At 43.6% G+C, this 21,599-nt stretch overlaps 1 long non-coding RNA gene across 2 annotated transcripts; it reads right to left on the bottom strand.

Moving 5' to 3' along the window:
- Positions 1 to 1,149: 1,149 nt before the first annotated feature.
- Positions 1,150 to 16,986, bottom strand: LOC140584018 (uncharacterized). Of its 2 annotated transcripts, none has more exons than XR_011986068.1 (3): positions 15,826 to 16,986; positions 15,078 to 15,167; positions 1,150 to 1,811 (listed from the first exon to the last, which is right to left on the bottom strand). It is a non-coding gene; the product is annotated as an uncharacterized lncRNA (long non-coding RNA). The 2 variants fall into 2 exon arrangements; XR_011986069.1 differs by lacking the exon at positions 1,150 to 1,811 and adding an exon at positions 13,144 to 14,044.
- Positions 16,987 to 21,599: the final 4,613 nt, after the last annotated feature.

The raw sequence follows: 21,599 nt of genomic DNA, 5'->3' as shown, positions 1-21,599 counted from the left end.
CAGTAACGTGCGGAGTACACTAAAATAAGTTATTACTTGTGTTAAAACGGAACTTAATTATTATTTTATTTAAAATTTTAAACCTGATAAATTTACTACTACTTACCAGAAGAACTTCTGCCTGAACCAAGTATGAACTAAAAACAAGGCGAAATCGAAGTTGCTCTTGGGAGGTCGAAAAACCACAAAAACCCCCTCACAGCAGGCTACTGCCGGAGCGGGAAAAAAGTGGAAAATGTCCTCCCGGCCCCGACTGGCGACCGAGCAAAGCTCAGGAGCAACTGTCCTTTTCCGACGCTGGGTAGCGATACCGACGTTAGATATTATTAGTTATTATCGCCCCGCGGGTGTTTGCTACGGAGTTTAAACGCGGACAGAAAAACGCCGCTCAGAAAAATCGCGCTGTTAATTAACAGACAGGACAGACAAGCACTCACGCTGACCGAAATAAGAACAATAAATAGAAATAAACAGCCACCCACGTAAACAGGTAAAGCACACAAACACTCAAAACACTCCAAAAAACAATCCCAAACAATCGCTGCAGCTCAACACCACTCTCTCGCAGCAATCCCAGCAATCCTCGCAGCAATCCCAGCAAGCCCTCATACACAATACTGACACTAGAAGCTAAAACTGGGCCTTCACTGGATCTTCCAGCAGGACCACGATCCTAAGCACATGTCCAAATCAACACAAAAATAGTTAGCTGACTATAGAAGCAAGCTTCTGCCATGGTCATCTCAGTCACCTGACCTGAACCCCACTGTAAACTTATGGACTGAGCTGAAGAGTAGAGTGCTGATCTGGAGAGGTTCTCTAAAAAGGAATGGACTCAGATGCCCGGCTTGGTATTCTCCAACCTTATAAAAGACTCAGTGCTGTTATCCTGGCAAAGGGAGGTTGTACAAAGTATTAAAAGCAGGGGTGCCAATAATCATGGCTCAAGTATTTTTGTTAAAAATAATTATTTCTTGATGGATTTTTTTTTCTTCGAAAAAATTTATTTCAATGAAAGGTTGGATTTTTCTAATTTTTTCGGTGTTAGATGAAGCTATTTTAGTAAAAGGTAGATTTTTTTCTAACCCTTTTAAAAAATATTTACAAGGGCTGCCAATAATTGTGGAGGGTGCTGTAGCTTCTCTAGGTTTATTATTATCTGTGAGCTCCCTTGCCTGCAAATTTTCTTTTACATATTCTGCAACACCACCTCCCTTCTTGCTTATCTGGTCCCTACAGAACAACATGTAACCATCCATATTATATTCTTCTCCATCATTGTCACTCAACCACATTTCTGTTAGTCCTATAATATCATGAGTCTGATGAAATGAAGGCCTCAAATCATGAATTTTGTTTCTACTGCTCCTAGCATTTAAATACAGACAGCAAAGGGTAGGCCTTTTACACTGCCCACTTATTAGTACTTAGGGTTTTTTGTCTCCCCCCTCTTATATTCTTAACTAACCTCCCTGGAAGACTACAACCACTTCCTATACAACGACCCAACGACTTCCTACAGTGGCAGCCAGGAGCACCAGTGCGTGGATGTGCACCCCGGGAGTCGGGCAGCGTGCCTTCCTGGGGCAACCCGATGGATCCACCAGGTAGAGTGAGCAGAAGCCTCCCCGCTGAGGGCACCGGTACCCGGAACGGTTGTGCCAACACATGTAGCTGCAGACGCCGGCCATGCTTGCCAAGGCCTTGGCAGAGGCTGAGCGGACTGAGGCAATCCTGTCCCTGTCTGCAACATCACGCCGGTCGCCAGCCACTTCATGCCAAACCTGCACCTGCGCATGTGGGGGCTCCGTCTGCAGAGAGGGACAGAGCATGCACGTTATACGCGCAAAGCCATGGCAGCTGCGGAGAGATCAGACACTTTGCCCACTACTGCCCTGCTCCGGTGCCTTGCCTCCAGCTGGGAAATGCCAGGTGGATGGCGCTGTAAGGGGGGCAAAAGTCTTGTATCTTTTCTAGTTACTTATGGTTGAGGTTAGGCTGGAGGGGTAAAAGTTGTTATTGTTGGGATTCGGGTTTTTCCACGTAGAACCGAATAGAGAGTCCACACAAAGAAATGAATACAAACGTGTGTGTGTGTGTGTGTGTGGATTTGCATTGATCACATTTGAGGACCAAACTGTCCCCAAAGTGTAGTAAAACCTGAAATTTCCCTACTTTTGGGGACATCTTTTGAGGTCCCCATTTGGATAATGTCAGTTTTATAAAAATCTGTGAATGCAATCAAAAAAGTAAAAATGCCAAAAGTCTTGTATCTGGGTTGGTTACTTATGGTTAAGGTTAGGGGTGGGTAGGGATTAAGGGTGTCGTGACTGGGATTAGGGTTTTTCCCATAGAAATGAATGGACAGTCCCCATTTAGATAAGAAGACCAACTTGTGTGTGTGTGTGCGCGCGCATTATGTATATATTAAATTTTGGGGACCAAATGTCCCCACAATGCAACAAAACCTGAAATTTTGACGATGTGGAGACCAGCTTTTTCAGTCCCCCAAAGGGAAACTCAATTTTAAAAAAATCTGTGACTGCAATCAAAAATCTAAAAAAAGTGTTTTGACCACAGAAATGAATGGATGGTCTCCAGGAAGATGAATACAAACGTGTCTATAATTGCATGAAAGAGAACGCAAATCATACAGGACATCTATCCTGGCAAGGCCATACTTCTCTCAGGAAAGCCAAAGCCCAACTTTTCTGTACCATTGTAATACAGATAATGTTTAACTGCTGTAATTAAGCAATACTATTGAAATAATTAAAATATAGATTAAATCAGGTGTGTTTTGTGATTTTAAATGAGTATGTGATATACTTGATATAACATGAATGTACAGTAAAACTGGTCTAAGTCGCCATCTTGTAACTCGTCAATGTGCACAAGTCGACGCTCAAGCAAAAGTCCCGATTTTTCCTAATGATGTTTCCTTTAAAATTCCTTGTGTAAATCGCCGCTTGTAAGTCGTCAAATTCCCTTAGTCGTCACCTAAATCCCGAACAACACAAATGAATGGATTTTCCTACCTGTAAGTCGACACCCCAATCGCTGCATTCCCGCCGCCTGCTTGTCACCACGGCGATGTAGAAAAAGGGAATCCCCACCTATCGCACTAGTCGCTCCCTGGGCTTAAGTCTCGCGTGTATAGTGCGGTGTAGTAGAGGTATGGTGTTATATTTACTAGTCGGCAAAACGGCGAGATAGACATAAGTCGCCGAAGTGTCGACTTAGGTTTATCTCTTCAATTCTCTAAGTCGTCACTTTTAAGCTGGTCCCGCGAGTGTCGACTTAGACCGGTTTTACTGTATTTCTGTCAGGGTCAGCCCCTCCTGTTGTCCCACTCTGTCCCTTCCCCGTTTGACCAGCAGGTGTCGCTGGTCATCCTGTTCTTTATGTTAGTCTTTGTTCTCCCCTGTTGCCTGTCTTGTCATATGGCTCAATGTGTTGAGCATCCAGTTGTGTGTACCCTTCTGTCCTGTGTTTGAGTCCCACCTCCTCTGTCTTTGTATTTTGCTCCCTAGTGTTTCATTTGAGTTTTTCTAGTTCCTGTATCTGGTGACGTTGTATTTGGTTGTGTTCCTTGTGCCCCTGCTTGTGTCTTTACCTGTTCTGTAATTCCCCAGTGTTAGTTTCTGTTTCCTTGGTTAGTTCTTAGTTTCCCTGTTATCAGTTCCTTTTGAGTTTATTAGTTTCACCTGTGCCCTGTTTCCCTGGTCTTTGTTAATTAGCCTCACCTGTCCTGTGTTAGTCTCGTTACCCCTTAGTATTTTAGTTCCTGCTTCTGTTCAGTTCCCCAGTGGTTCATTGATTGTGATTGTGTGTTGTTGATTGTCGTTGTTTGATGGTTTTGAGATTTTCAGTGTTCAACGTGTATTAGGTTTTTGTTATTTAGTCTTTATTTATCCCCTTTAGTTTTTGACCCCTCGTGGTCCTTTTGGTTTTTGCTGTGTTTGTAGTGTTTTCTGTTTTATTTAATAAACCCCTTTTTGTTCTTGGAGCCGCCAGTGGATCGTCCACCCTTTCTGTGCACCATGCCTCGTTCTCGCGCCCCGGATCCCTGACAAAGTAATAGTTTTTGGGTTTCCTGTCGTGAGAGATGAAAGCTACAGGCATGTAAATATTGTTTCCTGTAATAACTTTTTTTTTTAATTATTTTCCTCATTGTTAAAAATCCCATGCATTAGAAGGTACCAGTCAGTGGAATCACACAGTGAGATATGTTGGCCAGCCGTCCTATTCATTCAGCACCAGCCGATCAAGTAGAGATTTCAGCACCACGGACAGTGATCTGTGTTAAACTGACCTCAGGTTCCTACACTGGCTACACGGAATTTTCTGTAAATAATTAAATGCCTCTATCCCCCTACATGTGGAAATGTTTCCCCCTCCCCCAGACCATTTCATGTTGTATCCTCATTATGTGTGTATTAGTTTGCAATATGGCTGTATGAGATGTCAGTCATTGACTTGTCGCTGATGCTCCCTGTTTCCTAAGTCTAGTTTTCTCAGATGAAGCAGTTCACACCTTAAGTTAGAAGAAGTTTCCTGTTAATTGCATCTGTTTGAACAGGGGTTCCCCACATATAGAGGAGAAAAGCCCCAACTTACAAATCAGCATCCATTTTTGTACGCTTTCTGTGAATGACGTCCCCGCACAGGATCACCAGATGCAAGACGACCACACTTTGTGCTACTTGTATGTTATGTTAGCAAACCACATACATCTACATTTCTTGCATTCTGTCACACTTGTGCAGAGCATTTGCAGTGTTTGTGATTAGTTATTGTTCAGTGTTCATTCATCTTTGGGATTTTGGTGTTATTTGTTTGATATACTGATGTTTATGTTTTTGCAATTTTATCAGTATACAGTATATTTGATTTTGCTGTTCTAAAATGTAGTTTGAAATATTTTGTCATCTTTTCTTACTTTAACATTTATCTTGTTAAAATACAGAAATGGACTGTTTTCTTGAGCCATAGTGTTTTATTCTACATCACAGATAATGCGTACATTCATAAAAGTAAGTGGTGATATTTTGCTCAGTATTGGTTCAAGTTCAGATACTTCAGGTTTTTATTAGACAAAACACATAAAAAATTTTGTGCAAAGCCATTGATTTATTTTTAAAACAACTGCACTGTGATATTTTTAACAAAAACAGCATATTGTCCTTTTTTCAGCTCTAAGCATCATATGGGCCTCTTACTGGCTTTCCAACGGCTTTTGGGGTCACATGATGGTCGATAATGATATTTCAGGCCTTTCCTGAAATCACTTTAAAAATTGATCTGGAATATATCGATTTATACTATAATTTGTGCAAATTAACACAAATGGGGTGATTTTGACCACAAACAATAATTCATAGTTGGAGGGTAACATTCCTCTAGATTGCAAATGTACTGATACTAAAACCTGTGACCTCAAAAAGTACAAAGAACTGGAGCAAAAGAAAAATGGTGAAAGCTGTCAGAAACAGACAGGAAACTATATGGATGTTTTAGAAGAGGTAGATGTGGTCCAGTTGGCTGTATTAGTGTCTATGTGTCCTCTGTATGACTGGCATCCTGTCCAGGGTGTACTCCATCCCCGTGCCCTGTCCTGTTTGGGATAGGCTCCAGGCCCCACAGCCCTCACCAGGATGAGAGGTTAGAAGATAGATGGGTGGATCCCGGAGAGATGCTCATAACCCTAATTTGTTGTTCTGTATCCAACCAGCTACTCTAGTATTTTTCATTATTTTTAAATGAGTTTTAGGAATGCCTTTCGCAGTCTAACTGACAAAGCAGGTTTTTGTGATCTAATGAACTGCCATGCCTTGTGATGGACTGCCGCCCCTCCTGGGAGATTCTCTGCCCTGTGATAGGTTGGCACCCCCCTCCTGGCTTTTTCCCTGCCCTGTGATAGGTTGGCACCGCCCCCTGCTTATTCCCTGCACTCCTAAAGGGCTGGTGTCCCCATCTGGGTTATTCCCTGCCATGCGATGGGTTTGCCACCCCCTCCTGGGTTCCTCCTTGCATTGCGCCCATTATTTTCAGGTATATATTCCAGTGACCTGTAACCCTACATGGGACAAGTGGCTGTGGAACGTGAATTAAGTGATTAATTAATCAAATTACAAACAAATGAATAAATAATCATCTCTCCTGTTTGCACCACTGTCCTATTTTCAGTATTCACTATTACATTTGAGTTGGCCTCCTGTCCAGGGTGAGCACCAACCTTGTGCCATATGCTGCTGAGGAGAGGCTACCAGCCCGTTTGCTAGATGGATGGATGATGGATGGATGGATTTATTTCACTGAACAATTCAATAAGCTCTGTAATAAATATAATTAAACTGGCAGTTAACATTCTCTGGCTGTCTAAATGCTCTTCTTTTTTGTCTCGCATTCTTCACATGTAGCCTGTGTAATAGTACAGGTGTAGCTGGTCCTGGTCCCTATAAGGGAAAACTCTATTTTATAAAAATCCGTGACTGCAATGAAAAAACTAAAAATGCAAAAACTCTTGTATTTTGGTTGCCTACTTACTGTATGCTTATGGTTAGAGCTGAGTAGGGGTTAAGTTAGCATTAGCATTTTTCCCATAGAAATGAATGAGCGGTCCCCATAAGGATATGTGTGTGTGTGTGTGTGTATACTGTAGGTGTTTCATTGATCACTATGACTATGCTCTAAATGATTTAAGCGGATTTAGCTTAAGTTGTAACTTTTCATGTGGAATGAACTGCAATGTCTCTGAATTAATTTAATTAATACTCATTAAGGTCAGTTCATTTACAATTCCTTATTTCAGGAGCCAGTTAATAAATCTAATTCATTTACAAGTATTTCTCCTATAATACGTGATACATGTTTACAATAATTCCCAGGGAAAGCATTTCCGGTAAGGCACTGCTCATTGACACAGATTATAAAGCTTGTTAGACTATGCAACATTATTTAGCGAAGGTGAGAGCTCCCCTAGTGGCCGCAGAAGTGCATTTCCCTAGAGCAGATATAATGGGCGGCAGCCTCATTGCTTTTTAATCACAACTTGGTGTAGGATCACACATGCACGTATCACAGGGCCTAAATTCCAGGTGGCCTGAGACAAGGCCGAGCCTGGTACGAGAGGCACCAAAGGGGGGTTACACACACGAACACATACACACAGATAACAAGGGAGGCCAGTACTCCAACTTTTATTGCCCTTGACTTGGCACACAACCCCCCTCCACATACACTCTGCCTTACATCTCACTCACCCAACAGACGAACACCCTAAAGGAAATTTCATTTAAGTTTGGCTTTTGTATACCCTGTATATTGATTTACTCACGACTACTAGTCTCAATCTACAGATACGTTATGTTTGTATGTGTCCTTAGACAATCTTAGTGTTTTGTGTGCCACCCTTATAACCATGTTCACGGAGTATCACCTAATTTACCCCTTTGTACTTGAACACATATTAATTTAAATAAATAGATAGGTATAGCTACCATTGTATATATGTTCTCATGGTATACCAGAAGAATCTGGAAAATTAGTGTAACCAATGTGTCCTAACTTTGTTAAAAACCCCCCCTTCTCTTCCAACATTCCTTTGTGGTCCTTATCTGATCTTGGTGGACAGTCACCAAGTTTCTTTGTTTCTACCATGCTATGTTAAAAGAACTGAATTAAGGTGTATCTTATCCATTCTGGAGAAGATGAATTGGCATAAGCCACACCAAACAAAATATGTTGTTTCCAGATGTGCAACTTATATTGATATTACCACAAACTAACGGCCACGCCTATCTATGGATAAGATGTGCTGTTTGTAATATGAATATTTGATGTAATATCCGCACAGAGTGTAACATCTGTTGAGGTGCAACCCAAAACACCTGTATCCTGATGTGAATCAGTCACATAGATAAAATAATTAATTGTTTAATCAATTAATACAGAGGGTATGAGGTATGTACCTGTGAAGCTGGTATAGCATGTTTGGTGTCAAACTGATTGTTAATCACCCCTGATTGCAAATCTGGTCAGTGATTACCATAAAAGTGGATGTATCAAAAGTTATAACAGCTTAATGAAAATCATCAGTAAAGGGAGAATCAGTCGGGCCATAAATCTCAAAAGGACTGATACAGACCCCCTTCCGAAAGCCCGCCAAATGGATGGCCAGCCATTGGGCCAGGAGTCGAATTCCTGGTCATCCCTATTCATGAACTTTACAGCATAAAATCCTGGCACCTCAGAACAAAGGCGAGCAGAACAACCGTCAGCCAGCGCAGAGAATAACCGCCAGCCCGAAGGAGAACATCAGTCCGGGAGGAGAGAAGCCCACAAGAAGCCCTCCGGTGAAGGCCCAGCTGAACAGAGAACAGCACCCAAGACAAAGCTTCACCAGGAGAGAGAATCTAAAGGGACTCCACTCCACTGCTCCAAACGCCGCGCCTTCCTGAGTGCCATCAGCTCAGCAGCTCTGCCATCAACTGCCAAGACCCCCCCCCCCCACTCTTCAACCAAGTAAATCAACTTCCTTTCATTCTAACAACTTAAGCTGTTCTGTTTAACCTGCTATAAGACTTTAGGGTCGTGTTTCCACAAACTATGCTTGCTTTGCAGAACAGTATTTCCCATTTAAGGTTACTCATTTAAATCCGGTCATTGCATTTTCATAATTACATCGTTTGTTTTATTCTGTTATTTCGTGTTTGTTGTTTGTGTTAGGTGTAATGTCTGTCTTATGTTAGTTGTAGTGTTAGTTAGGAATAAATGCATGTCTTTTACACAACTTCAGCTTCCGTCATTGAGTACTCACACTAAGTTCCTGCCTCTGTGCGATCTTGCTACACGCTCTGAACCTCAAACTCGCCTGAAACATCGCGAGACTCTCTCTCATTGGCCGTGAGGGAAGCTTCGCTACCAATCGTGTACATTACCTGGTGATGCAGCTCGCTGGGCGAGCCTTCTAACCCAGGTTACTAAGCGATACTGGTAATTAGTGAATCCCATTTAAGTCTCACATTAACAGACTCACAGGGATGCCGCAATTGAGTTTGGAGGAGCCGACCATTCGGCATAACAATTGATTAATAATCAGCATTAAATAATAATTAATTAAACTTTAATTAATTCAAACATATTGGTGGAGAATATTAAAATTTATTTGAGCTAATAATTCCTACATTAATAGTGAAGAACGCGGGCACAAGGTTCAAACTTTTTGTGAGCACACAATTTAAACTTTTTATGACCGAACATGCAGTTGAATAAGCGCTACTGTGAACAGGTTGCAAAGTTGAGGATTAATTGCACTCACGGCAGTCCGAAGGCATTTAAGCGGGATTATACGGGCTTATTATTTTTTATTTCTATTATTAGTAGTTATTTTCTTTTGTTTTAATTTTCGGTTATTTTATTTTAGGTTTCATTCGTTTTAAACTGCAGTAAACTTAAACCCTATATCTGACGAGATTCTCAGGTATAGCGCGTTGTTTCCAGGATAGATTCGGACGAGTTTCTCCGTTTCTATATATCCTGGCAGAGATCTCTCTCTCTCTCTATTAGCGAACAGAAATTCTTGTTACGAGTTCTAACCTGAATTTTGTTGCGCTTGTACTCCCTGAGATAAGACCGATAGCTTAGCTACCTATCAGGATCTTTCTCGTATGTGTGTGCCTGCTTTAGACAAAGCAAGTTTAACACCGCTTTGCGCTGTGAGCCAAGTGTGTGTGTTATATTTAGAATTTGGGAGTCTCCAGTGCTTGAGACCCGCCGTGGTTAACGAGCTCACCGATAAAGAGCTGGAGGAGTACAAGCAGGAGGTTGAGAGGAAGCAACAATCCGGCGTGGAGGACGGTACGTTAACCGAACCCAGAACCCTGTCGTGTTCGCACTGATGAAAGACAGTGTTTTACTGTCCATGTCTGCCTGCTAGCAAAAGTCTGTCATTTTTATTGACCCATCATGCACTATCCAGTGTGAGCAAGATGGTTAGGCCAACAAATGTCCCATAGTATAACTACACACTGACATACTGCATTAGGGCCTCAGTAAAACACTACTCACACGGATCTGGAGTCCCATTGTGCCTTAAAGGGGAATTCCAGCTACATTCTGTAGTTTCGTATTCCTGGTGTTTGCTATTGGACACCTTTAAACCAACCATTATCATATGTTCCTCAGTTCACTCCAAGTAACCATTTCCTGAGACACTGAGGATTAGTGATGGTAAAGGTAGAACAGGGGCATTAATTCACAGTGAATATCACATATCAAATATCTGAATAGAAGCATCTCCTGCTGATGTCGAGGAATAGCGTTTTTTTTTTTCGGGAAACAGCTGGGTGTGTAATCCAATTTCTTCCAGGTTTGTAGGGCTAGTGTGACTTTCTTTGAAGGAATTCCCTTTTAAGTACATGCAGCATGAGGAGCCCAAGGGTGTTTAATTCAAATCTGTTCTGAATTTGATTAGAGTAAAACTAACCCCCACCTGCCTCTAATACATCCGTCCATTTACTGAAACTGCTTGTCCTGTTCAGTGTTGGGGGGGGGGGGGTCTGCAGCCTATCCCAGAGGCTGTGGATGCAAGGCAGGGGACAACCCAAGATAAGGCACACTCTCACTCACACACACTGCATGTTTGCGGACTGTGGGGGGGGGGGACTGGTGTACCTGGAGGAAACCCCACGACGACACAGGCAGATCATGCAAACTCCACACATATGGAGCCGTGATGGTCCTGGAGGTGTGAGGCGACAGTACTAAGCACTGCCCCGCCGTGCCACCCCCCACCCTTAATCATCACTTACAAAGTCTAAACATTATTCCTTTCACTTTCCACTTGCACCCCCTCACTTTCCTACCCAGCTCCATGCACATGGGGATTTTATATGTATCTCTCTCCTTGACTCTGTGTCAGGTGGGGAGGAGCTGGTGAATGAGAAGGGGACCCCCCCTGCCTCCTCCCCAGAAAAGTGCCCCTCCCCCACTAACCCTCCTTTGTCAGGTGAGACCCAGCATGCAAAAAGGCTGTTGCATCACCTGTTGGGTCAGCATCACTGTTCTGCTGTGTTTGGCCGTTTTCCCCTCACTCTCAGGCTTAGGAGATCAGGCAACAGAGGATCCCTACAGAGGAACTGCATGCATGCAAAGAAAGGAAATGTAGCTGGACTGTAAGATGTCTGCAAGAAAGAGCAAAAATCATTCTATCAAGTCTGTGCATTTGAGGCTCCTTGTATCTCATAGTGGCTCATAGTGAAAGCATGCAGATAATTGGCTTATTGCTTATATAGTCATACTGTTATTGGTGTATACCCAGTCTTTTGGAAATTAGCATTTTTAATATTATGCAAATATGAGGCACACAGCAAACCAAATGGATACAGATCCATTTTAACAATCATACATTAAGCCAGTGGTGCCCAAACTTTCTCTGCAGGGCCCCCCTTTTCTAGATAGGAACATTATTGAGCCCCCCTCCGCATTCAAACTTTATTTGAAATACAACTCCCTTTTCTAATTGAGCGAAACAAATGCAATTACAAAATACAAATGGTGCAATTTCACCACTGTGGGAGAAAAAAGAGCAATCAATTAAAAATAAAAGTCCAGCATAAGTTTGAAATTATGCAAATGCAGATTTAACATTCCTGTTAATATTCATCGGCGTACACAAATTAAAGTTTGTCTTACATTTACCACATTTTGTTTTTAATGATAACCGCAGGTTTCAGCCTATACCAAAGCACAAAACAACACTAAATCATACCCATTAATTTGATAGTCTCCCTGCACTTCATGTAGAAAATTTTAAACCTCATTTTTCATGATATGGTTAGATTTTATTGTCCGGTGCTGCAAAACGTCGTCACGCGTCACCATGTCACATGGTGCAAAAACCTTGCAAGAACAAGACGACTTAAGACAGATGGTACAGCACCTCTCAGCCGGCTGAACAAACTGGAACTGCCTCCGTGACGACACAACTTTGCCCTTATTGGCTGAAGAACGTGACGTTTGTGTCCCAGGAAGTTCCGATGCATTATCTGCTATTTCTCCCGAAAATCACGTAAAGCAGTGAGAACTGGTTTTCAGTTAATTTACCTGGTAAAATAAAGTTTAAATAAATTACATAAATGCTCTAATAGTACACGTAAGTTAATGGTTTATATATTGTTATTTACTGTAATGTTGCGTTGCTTTATTTGTTTAATCGTCCAGTCTGTGAAGAGATTATTTTGCCCCTGAGGCTATCCCATTGGTACCCCCCCCCCCCAATACCTCTGCGCCCCCCTAGGGGAGCGCTCCCCCAGTTTGGGAACCACTGCATTAAGCCATCAGGAGATGTGAAAGCCGTATTTCACAGTCAAATGGCAGTTTAAGAGGGAAAATGCTCAATAGGCATTAAGACTACTCTTAAAATGGTCAGCATGTGAATTTTTGTCTTTTTACATCTTATATTGATCTTTTTCTGGATCACTGTTCTGTGTCTCACTAACTGCCAGGTCCATGCTGTCAGTGTTGGCATAACCAGCTGTTCACCTGTCTCCACAGCTGTATACCTCTCTTCTGTCTGTCTGTTTCTGTGTGTCCTGATGTACTGACAGGTAGAAAAGCCCCCTGGTTCTCATTAGTCTTGTGTCACTAGTGAGAAACCATTGACTGTTCAGAACCTTATAATGAGAACTGCAGACTAAGACACTGAGTGGATGGTAAGGGGCTCGTATGCAAGGAGATTTTGTTCATTTCTTTTGCATCACACGCTACCAGATGAGGTGAACCTGAATAAAACCACGGAGTCATCTAAGACCCCGCTGGAGAATGGCAAGGAGGAGGACCAGAGGCAGGAGGAACTGGAGAAGAGCATGAAGGCTCTGTCCACCAACGAGACATCGCCTGCCCCACCCACAGCACCCCCAGCCGCGCCTCCCTCCAAGCCCACTGGCCCCACCCCAGAGGGCTCCCCCTCCAAATCCCCTTCCAAGAAGAAAAAGAAATTCAAGGCACCATCCTTCCTTAAGAAGAGCAAGAAGCAGAAGGATAAGTCAGAAGCCTGAGAAGTTACTGGGATGTACTTACTGAGTACTCAGAGTACTCAGTTATGCATATGCTGACAGCTGTCTATGTATTTACTCAAAGACACAGTTGGTCTTACACTTCCGCTCTCTACGCTCATCTGTCACTCACATTTTGATCTGTTCTGCTGTTCGTTTTTGTGACAAAGCTGCAATTTCACTACAATCTCTAAAATCACAATACCTGAAGATTTACAACAATGCAAATTATGCATCAGTACATACAAGCAATTAACAGCACATACGTATAGTGCGTATGTAAAATAACCTATGTAAAAAAAAAAAAATTTAATACGTTGTTTTCATGTACTACTTTTGCTATGTGAATATCGGCTATTGAACGGATGTAAATATTGAACGTGTTTGCAGGTGTGAACCTGTTTTCTGTTAACAATTTGATAATTTTGCTCAGTTTTCCACTTTGAAGCACTCGTGTGATAAAAACATCAGGGAACAGCAAATAAATGAGTAAATGACTTACACTGTCACACGTTAAAAACATGGTATAAAATGTACCTGAAAAGCTTTTTTGTTAGCTTGTGGATGCAGTTATAACAGAGATGCGTAGGGCACTATACATTCCTATTGTCATGTTTTCCTTTTAAATATATCCATACTCTTAAAATTCTTTGCCGCTATAATTCTTAGGCCTAATGTTATGCTTAATTATGTTATCTATTTATATTCACTGTTTTTAATTGAATTTTATTTAATTTTAGATGCGAGTGTAAAAATGTTACCAATGTATCTCATTAAAAACCGCTTCACTTTCAGCAATTTTAAAAACTTCTTTGTCTTTTGAATTAAGGAACTAGCATTCTTGTTCAGGATACTGGGCATAGTATGATATCACAGTGGGTCAGTATAGCCCAGGGGTCTCCAACTCCGGTCCTGGAGAGCTACTATCCAGTAGGTTTTCTATCCCACTTGGCTTCTGATGAGCCACACCTGTTCCTGGTATTTACCTGAGACAAATAAAATGAACACTACTCCACTAACTAGTAAAAACTACATGTTGTACTACATTTTTACTGAAATAGCCCAGTTAGCTAGTAGCTAAAATTCTTAAGTTCAACCCTTGGTTATACTAAATCTTACAAAATACTATGGCTTTGTAGAAAAACAAATGACGACTCAAGTTTAATTTTGAAGCATAACCCCACTTATTCATAAATTACATATATCATACATTAGATAACAGGATTCTGCCAGTGACGGATGGACTCTTCGACTTGGGTAAGCTTTGCACAGACACCCTACCTTAAGCAACTTGGACGCTGAAAAAGATAAGGGGGGGAGGGTGCTGGCTAGCCTTAGGCAGTATTATGGTGATATATGGCATCATATTTTTGTTCAAACCCCCGCTTGGCCAATTTTATCGGGAAATATTGATAAAATGGGTGGGAGTGGTGTTCGGAAAAAAAAATAAAATTCCTACCCAGCAGAACATTTTACCTGGAGGGTTTGTGTATGCGCAACCAGTGAACTACATAATGGATCTAAATCTGAAACACCTGCCCATAATTTTGTGCTACCCTATATTCTGATACTAAATCTGAAACAGCTGTTCTGATATTTCATCCGACCCATCAAATATTGACGGCTATTCACATGCATGCACATCAATTAATATCCATATGGAGAATTATAGCGATCCTCTCAGGAAAGTCTCCAAACTTGATTCTGTTGGCTTTATGCAGAATGTCGTAGGGCCTACTCATCTGTTTGACCACACTCTAGATTTGGTTTTTATTATGGTATTTCTATGGAATTTTGAAAATTCTTCCACTAAACTCTGCTATTTTGGACTATGCATTGGTGGCATTTGAGATTCAGACAAATACTACAACATCGTATTGCTAAGTACTACTGTAGTCGTCACATCTTATACCCAGCATTTAGCAAGCACGTCCACTCTGTCCTGTATACATTAATGTTAGGGCCCGGGGGGGGGGCAGCCAGTCGACTTTGGACCCCCAGAGGTTTTTTCCTCCTTACTTGGGAGTTTTTGGTTCCTCTCTTGTCTTCTCTCTTCTGCACACTGTGCACCTCAGCATGCGTTGTCCCCGCTCTGTGATTTTACGTGTCCTACCACAGTTGACCATGGAACAGTTAGTAGCGAGGAAATTTCACCAATGGAGTTATTGCACAGGTAGCATCCTATCACGGTACCACGCTTGAATTCACTGAGCTCCTATGAGTCACCCATTCTTTTGCAAATGTTTGTAGAAGCAGTCTGCATGCCTAGGTATTTGATTTTATACACCTGTACCTATGGAAGTGATTGGAACACCTGAATTCAATTATTTGGAGGGGTGTCCCATTACATTTGGCAATATAGTGTACATCCTTTTAAGAAACACTGCCTGTAGCATTATAATACTGTTGCCAGGGTTCGAATTACAAAGTGGCTTTCGGGGGAGCCGTATTTACCGATCCTCCCTGACTGACTTTAACGCTTTTGGTGCATGTTCGGGCATTTAAAACAATAGGTTTACAGTAAACCTATTGTTTACTTAGTAAACCGTTTACTTCAAAACGCAAGCGTCAGTCAGTGTTGTCAGTGTTAGGGCAAACAGCTCTGTCCACGGTTCTGAATCAACCGCGCTTAGGCCTACATCATGCAAATCATGATGAAAACAGAATAACTCACATAACAATCATAAAAAAATACATCAATATTAAATAGGATTAGGGCCAATCCTCACAAACGCACAGATCAAGTAAGTAATTCCATGATTCTTACCTTAAATCAGAAGTGACCACAGAGGCCTGGGGTCTTCTGTCTTTGCTTTCCGTCCTGTAACCCAGGATGTTGAGGGTCGGTGACTGTCCCGATGCTTGTAAATCTTTTCCCGCAGGTTATTCTGTGACTCGCTGCTGACCTCTCCATTCATCCATTCCTCTGACAGATGTACTCCCGTTGCTCTTTCGGCGAGCAGCAGGCTTTTTGCCTCCATGCATACTGTACATCCTAACTTCTGATTTTTGGAGTAGAGCCATGTATTCCTGATTCTCCACTCACTCCATTGCTTTGTTGTCCAGTTGAAAGGTGTTGCATGATCGCCTGGTCCGCTGCAGGTCGCAGCGGTGGTTTCTGGCGCCAAAGTCTCGCTGTCCTCGGTGCTGGTGCTGTCACTAGCAGCAACTTTTAGCGGCGGCAGCGGCGGTAACACCGGCAAGCTAGTTGTAGCTGTTGCACTGTCATCACTCCTCTTCGTTTGTTTTGTAAATCCAAATTGACTGAGGTTTGGCTGCTTTCTTTTTGACATTCTTATTAGTATCCACAGAGTGTTCCAAAAAACGAATAAAGTATGTTTTGAACTTGAAGTTAAGCTAACATTCAAATACCAACTCAGTGAGAAGTTCAAGTGGTGACGTAAACGTAGTACCGTAATTTTTGGACCATAAGACGCACCTGACCATAAGACGCACCTAGTTTTAGAGGAGGGAAATGAAGAAAAAAAAATTCTGAACCAAATAGTGTCCTAAAATATTTTATGTCAACCATCCTTACCTGGCCACATCCCTCCCCCCTTTTATGGCGCTGATGGGGATGTATCTAGATCGCGTTTCACCGCTGCGTTGTTCAGCAAATTACCATGCGAATGCGATTTGAATACGCGCTAATGCGGCTATTTAGAATGTGAATAGCGATCTTCGGGTGACAGCGGTACTACACGCCCCCGATGCAGGTAAAACAAAGTAAGGTGACATGGTTTGATTTTTTTTATGTATTTTTTTATTTAACGTAATTTTGAAAAGACAGAAGCCAGCGTTTTTTCATTATTCTACATTAAGATTTCAGTGAGATATAAACTGAAATAGACGCGAAAAGTACGCTGTACAATGCACTCGAACCCAGAAGGTTAAAGCACGTGAGCAGAGCAATATTCGGACCATAAGACGCAGGGGACTTTTTCCACCCACTTCTGGGGGGAAAAAGTGCGTCTTATGGTCCGAAAAATACGGTAATTTCAGTGCAGCGCCGCCACGCATGGATGGTCACAGCAGGAGACAGCGGAAAATAGTGTTCGGAAATAGTAATGTAATGAGCAAATAAACACACAACATTGACACATTTTTAATATCATCATTTATTTCAGGAACCTTAATGTACAGAAAATCAAAATCTATATGCGACACAAAAAATGTAAAAGTGTTTTAGAGCTCCCCCTAAAAGTAGGCTTTCAGGGGAGCCCAGGTCCTTTTCAGGGGAGCCGAGCTCCCCTTAGCTCCCCCGTAATTCGAACCCTGACTGTTGCAGCTGGAGGACTAGGGCTATTCAGTGATTATTATAGGGCAGTCCTCCCACCCTTTTCAGCCAATCTCTGGGGATTTAAGCACCATTTGTGACGAGATATAGTGAACTCGCTATTTAGATCCGTCGCCGTAACGCGAGCGCTGTCTCGTTTCAGCAATTGTTTTGAGGGGTTTTAAACTGCGCAAGACACAGAAGTTAGCCGCAAGCGGCGTGTGCATACGTCTCTGTATTAGCGAACAGAAATTCTTGTTACGAGTTCTAACCTGAATTTTGTTGCGCTTGTACTCCCTGAGATAAGACCGATAGCTTAGCTACCTATCAGCATCTTTCTCGTATGTGTGTGCCTGCTTTAGACAAAGCAAGTTTAACACCGCTTTGCGCTGTGAGCCAAGTGTGTGTGTTATTTAGAATTTGGGAGTCTCCAGTGCTTGAGACCCGCCGTGGTTAAGCACCATTTGCGACGAGATATAGTGAACTCGCTATTTAGATCCGTCGCCGTAACGCGAGCGCTGTCTCGTTTCAGCAATTGTTTTGAGGGGTTTTAAACTGCGCAAGACACAGAAGTTAGCCGCAAGCGGCGTGTGCATACGTTAAAAGTGTATGTCACTCATCTAGCGTCGGCAATCGCCTAGCAACCGTCTTGGTTACGAGTGCAGTCAGCGAACGCCACTCTAACCACTTAAAGGTCAGAGCCCTGAAGGCCTGCCTGACGCCATTTGTTTTTTTCTCCTGGGTCACCAGTGACCCCACCCCTTAGGCTCACGTACCTGGGACCCCCCCCCACAAAGGGAGCAACGTCCCATTGAGCCTCTAGTGGTCAGTCATAGAACTACCACTCCATTTCGAAATTGCGCCTCTAGTGGTCAGGCATTGGACTACCACTCCATTTCGAAATTGCGCCTCTAGTGGTCAGGCATTGGACTACCACTCCATTTCGAAATTGAGCCTCTAGTGGTCAGGCATAGAACTACCACGCCATTTCGAAATTCCGCCTCTAGTGGTCAGGCATTGGACTACCACTCCATTTCGAAATTGCGCCTCTAGTGGTCAGGCATTGGACTACCACTCCATTTCGAAATTGAGCCTCTAGTGGTCAGGCATTGGACTACCACTCCATTTCGAAATTGCGCCTCTAGTGGTCAGGCATAGAACTACCACTCCATTTCAAAAGTGCGCCTCTAGTGGTCAGGCATAGAACTACCACTCCATTTCGAAATTGCGTCTCTAGTGGTCAGCCATAGTAGTGTAACAACATCTGAGTTGGGTCTCTAGTGGTCAACACCGGTAATACCAACACACATAATTGGACACACAGGTTCTTGCCTGAATGCAGGAATCAACTTCACAGACCAAATCGATTAGATCACAACACATTAACATCTAATTAGGTTATTGCTGCATAACTAATTGATGTTTACAATTAAACAATAAGAAACAATTAATTTGGTTTGATTTCTGTTTTACCTTCTTGATTTATTTTAGGTTTTACTTCATTTTATGCTTTCATTCACTCCCTCTCCCCCAACAAGGAGACTTGCATAGAAGTTCAACCATTATTAATAACAGTAAACCAGTTACATATACAATCACATCAGGGAGTCGTTGAGGTTTTGGACGTGATCGGTTGAGCTTTTCCTGTGCTGGGTGCTTACCATTCGCTCTCTGTTGGTTGAGTTTGCCTGTGGCTCTGCTGTCACTGCTTATGATCGTACAGTTTGTCAGAACCGAAGGGGAGTTCTCAGCAATTGGACGCCCAAAAGCGCGCCAGCCCGGCTGCACCCGCTGACTCATTAAGGGCAAGGCTGACAGGTACCTCAGGCAGTCACTACAACTTTTTGAGCAGGACCTCGTCTAGGGTGAGTTCTGAGAACGGCCCTAGCTTGGACTCTCACTAGGGTGGGTGACACCTGAAGGCTATTTTGCCAGCCTTGGTCGAGTCAGGTCTCAGGCAGTGCAGCCGATAAGCTGAGCCCCACCTGGCTTGTCTCATTTGTGCGTACAGAACACCCCCTTCCGAGTTGACATTGCTGGGGATCGGGGGAGTGGGAGCTGGACTTGGGCCTGCTTGGCTGGGATTGAGCTTGTGGGACGTGCCCTACACAGAAGGGACACCTGATAGCGTTCAAACCTCTCTAACTGCATGACTAGCTTAACACCGCAACACCTCATATAGGGACAAATAAAGCAGAACCTGCTAGTGGTCCCCCTTCTGGTCAAAGCGGAGTTGTACAACAGAGCCCAACCCAGGGGTAATCTGATCTGCAACAGCAAGCTACGTTTGAATGCAGTCCTATTGGTTTGAAGCTGTTATTTCTCATTTCCTGTTCCCAACTTCTCCTGTGGTCTTCTGACACTGTCAATAGCCACAGATCTGCAATTTCCAGGATAAGGCTTTATCCTTTCCCCCTCACTAGGGCATCTCTCAGGCCCTAGAGTAACTCACACTGTTCTAACCTGCAACAACTTCTCCCAGGGAACAATTTTTGTTTGTTTATTTTGTCGTGGGTAACTATTCCCGTGGTTCACTACACCCTTCCAGTTACCCATTGACAGGCCCCAGTTCTACTTTATTTTATTTTGTTGGTTTAATTGGTTTGCCCAGATTTAGGTGTTAGGCCTCCCACCTAGGCAACACCCAGCCTGAGTAACAGATTTCTGCGGCCACCCTCCTGTTGACCGAGTCACAATGACCCACATGGAAAGCCCACTGGACCAGTGGAAAGACTTTGGTATCTGGCCTGAAGATGTGACTCCCAACTTGCCGCCCGGTCATGTCGATCTCACATGGTCCAAAGAAGCTGACCAAATTGAGGACGACATTGCCGAACTTATGGACATGCCACCCACTCAGAAATGCGGGAGTAAAGAGCTAACCAAAATACTCGGCTCCCTCGCACACAAACTCCTAGCCAGGCTGAAGATGAATGAAGAGGGAACGTCCCGTCTCCAGCAAAGGGTGCAAGCACTCCAACAGCAGGAGGAAAACACCCAACGACTACTGGCAGAGGCACAGAGAGATGCAGTCCAGGCCCAACATCACATTGGGAACCTGAAGCAAGAACTCCAAAAGAGAAGCTTTCCACCCCATGAGGAGGAGGAGACGGAAGAAGGCGAGAGGCCTCACACCAGCAAAAAGCTTCAACACGCCCTGGAAGAGCTCAGAGCTGAAGCTGACCAGCAAAAACAGCAAGCCAGAGCCACCAGAGAAAACCTCGAAGCCGGACTGGACCAGGCCGACACCCTGCTGGACAGAGCCCACGCGGAGCTCAAGAAAAAGGATGGTTGGATCCAGGCCCTGGAAAACCATCTGGCCGAGGCACAGAGACGCCTGCACAAGCTGAATCACCAACTGATCAGCTCCCAAGAACAGCTCACCGAGGCCAGAACGAAACATTGGGCTGACGCAGAAGAGATTGACCAGCTGAGACGGGGACTGAAGCAAGCATATGAGGTGAAGTCAGAATTTGGAACATCCTACGATTCAGTGATGGCACCGACTTCCTCTCCAACAATGCTGTCTCCCCCAAGGCACTCAGACCGCGCTCAAGGGACCTCTCATTGGGACAAGGTACCGCCTTGCCCAACACCGGACCTTGAGGAACCAATCGCCTGGAAGGTCTCTCTCAGAGAAGACACCCCAGATGGAACAGACCTACCAAAGCGAGCGCTACACCAGCACCGGGTTACCACAAAGGAGCTTGATAAAGTAGCTCAGAATATCAACACGTTTACCCCGAATCCCGGAGGAGGCCACGACATTCACGCCTACCTCCAGGACATCAACTTCCACCTCCAAAGACTGGACAATGTGACCAATGAGGACAGAGTCTACCTCATCAGGATCACATCTAGTCTGGAGCTCCGCAGCTTCCTGGATCGACAGCCCAGTCGAATCAAGGCAGACTCCAAGCTGCTACACAAAGCCCTGATTCGAGAGTTCGCTGATCCTGAGTCAGAACAAGGTATCGCCGTCGCCTTTGACGTTAAACAGAGCAGACAAGAAGCTCCCCAAGCCTACTACAATCGCCTTCGTCGGGTATATTTTGGGTCCAGAAATGAGCCAGACATGGAAGAAGATGCGAACTTCAAGGCTCTCTTCCTTCGGAACCTCCACCCAACCATTAACCACTACCTGGGGCTCATGGCTTGTCCCCGCACCATGACAAGTCAACAACTGCGAGACCTGGCGATCAAGGCGTACCACAAACAAAGAGCAGCAGCTGAGAAGGCAACCAAGGCTCCGGCAGTGCTGAACC

Source organism: Paramormyrops kingsleyae, unplaced genomic scaffold, assembly GCF_048594095.1.
Source record: "Paramormyrops kingsleyae isolate MSU_618 unplaced genomic scaffold, PKINGS_0.4 ups29, whole genome shotgun sequence".
Classification (NCBI taxonomy): Eukaryota; Metazoa; Chordata; class Actinopteri; order Osteoglossiformes; family Mormyridae; genus Paramormyrops; species Paramormyrops kingsleyae.
The sequence above is the reverse complement of the archived record's forward strand: the minus strand, read 5'-3'. Positions and strand labels throughout refer to the sequence as shown.